The following is a 2,212-nucleotide window of genomic DNA, read 5'->3' as shown; positions in this document are numbered from 1 at the left end:
TCTCTCTCTCCCAACCCCTTGTCTTCTTTTCACTATATTTTTTGTTCCTTTTCTTCCTTTCTTTATTCTCCATTAACCAGGTCTTGGGTTCACCTGCAGCACTGCACTTAGGCAAAAGAAACACAGATTTTCAAAGTTGACAGACTTGAGTCTGACCTGGCTTTGTGCCTTCCTACTTGTTTGTTAAGCAACAACTTTACCCTTTTGAGTCAGTTTTATCATCTGTAAAAAGGGACGCATATTACATTGGTACCAAAGTAAATGTGGTGTCTACCATTGAAAGTAGTGGCAAAAACCACAACAACTTTTGCATCAATCTAATGACACCATCCTTAAAATACTGTTGTCAGAGAATGTGGTAGATTGTCTGTAAATATGGCTGGCAACAGCTCCTCCCATCAAGAGATGGAGTATATTTCCCTTACCCCTTAAACCTGAGCTGGCCCTGTGACTCACTTTGACCAATAGAATGCAGAGGCAGTATTTCTATATGACTTCTGGTTTTATGCCACAAAAGGCCTTACTGTTTATATGTGTTATGTGTCCATTTTTACAGATGATAAAACTGAGGCTCAAAAGGGTAAAGTAATTGCCCAAAAGGAGGAGGGGCAAAGCCAGGTCAGACTCAAGTCTGTCTACTTCAAAAGTCTGTGTTTCTTTTGCCTAAGTGCAGTGGAGCAGGTGAACCCAAGACTTGCTTAAGGGAGAATAAACAAATAAGAGAAGGAACAAAAATATAATGAAAAGAATAATACAAGGGGGTTAGAAGAGACAGAGAAGAAGGAAGCGAAGGGTAATTCAGTCTGCTTTGGTTTTCACCTTCTTGGATGCCAGCTGCCAGGGTAAAAAGTCTGAATATTGAAGTGCAATACCAAAAGGAGAGAGGCCCTGGAGGATAAAAGACTACAAAGGTTGGAGTGGGTATTAAGACATCCAGCCCACTCCTGTTCCAGCCACCCCAGGTGAGGTGCCAGATGAGAGTGCAGCCATCTTGGATCTTATAGCCTTAGCCAAGCTGTCTGAGGCAAGACCACATAGAACAGAAATTAGCCATTCCCAGCAAGTTCTGCTCAAACTGCAGAGTCATGAGCAAATAAATGATGGTTGTTTTAAGCCATTAAGTTTTTGTGTGGTTTGTTTCAGGGCAATAGATAAATGAACCAGAAAGACTACAAGATAGTAGTGTCCTACCATGTGGCTGGCAGGTGTAGGTGCTCAACACATGATTATTCTCTTCCCCTTCAAAAGCATCCCTAGGAAATGGCTTGCCTGCCTGTTGGTGCTCAGAGTTCAAAACCTCTTACCATTACTACAACATAATTGACAGACTTGACCTCCTTTGTGCCAAGGATGCAGAGCTAGGGCCATGCCTCCTGTACTTTACAGGCACTCAGGCCTATACAGGTTAAGGTGTACTCCAAGTTGCAGAGATAAGTGTCCTCTCTTTGCCCAGAGTGAGCCTGAGCCACTTCAAAAGAAGGCCTGTAGCTATACAAAACCTGGGGTGATAAGGTAATGTCAGGGAAGATGCGTAGTATAATTTTTGACTAGTGTTCCAATCTATCTAAACCCAGAGGCACCGTGGATAAAAGGATGTTAATACTTACGAGTGCTTACTATGTGCCTCACTTTGTTTACAATCCCATGAAATAAGTGCTAATATTTTCCCCATTTTCCAGAAGAGGACACTGAGGCACAGAGAGATTTTATTTAGCTGTTGAATTCCCTAACAAGCAGAGAGAGAGATTAGTGTACAGGATATTACTTGGGGAGCCCTTGGGATCAACACCTGTGGAAGGGAAGGGGCGGTAAAGAAGTAGGATTAGACAGAGGGAGATGCTTATCTGTGATGCAGTCTTAATGGCAAACTCAGCTTACTCTAAGGGAGCTCTGAAGCTGGAATATCAGTTCAAAGTTGTTCCCTATTGTATCCCTACAGGCAACAAGGCCTTTATATCCCTGAACCGGTCATTTGATACCCAGTTGTTGATTTCAGTTCCAAAGTTATTTCAACCACTCTCATCATCAAGCCATTCCAAAAGGGAGAAAGGTTTTCTTAAAAATGATCATGGAGAAGAAGTAGAAAAAAAATGAGCTCTGGAGTTGGACAAAGGTGGCTCCAAATCCTGCAATTTTCTCTTACTAGCTGTTTAACTCTGAAAAAGCTTTTAAGTTTTTGGAGGTTCAGTATGCTTTTTTTTTTTTTTTTTTT

Source organism: Rhinopithecus bieti, unplaced genomic scaffold (assembly GCF_001698545.2).
Source record: "Rhinopithecus bieti isolate Rb0 unplaced genomic scaffold, ASM169854v2 scaffold_56177, whole genome shotgun sequence".
In the NCBI taxonomy this organism is placed as follows: Eukaryota; Metazoa; Chordata; class Mammalia; order Primates; family Cercopithecidae; genus Rhinopithecus; species Rhinopithecus bieti.
Note: the sequence above shows the minus strand (reverse complement) of the source record.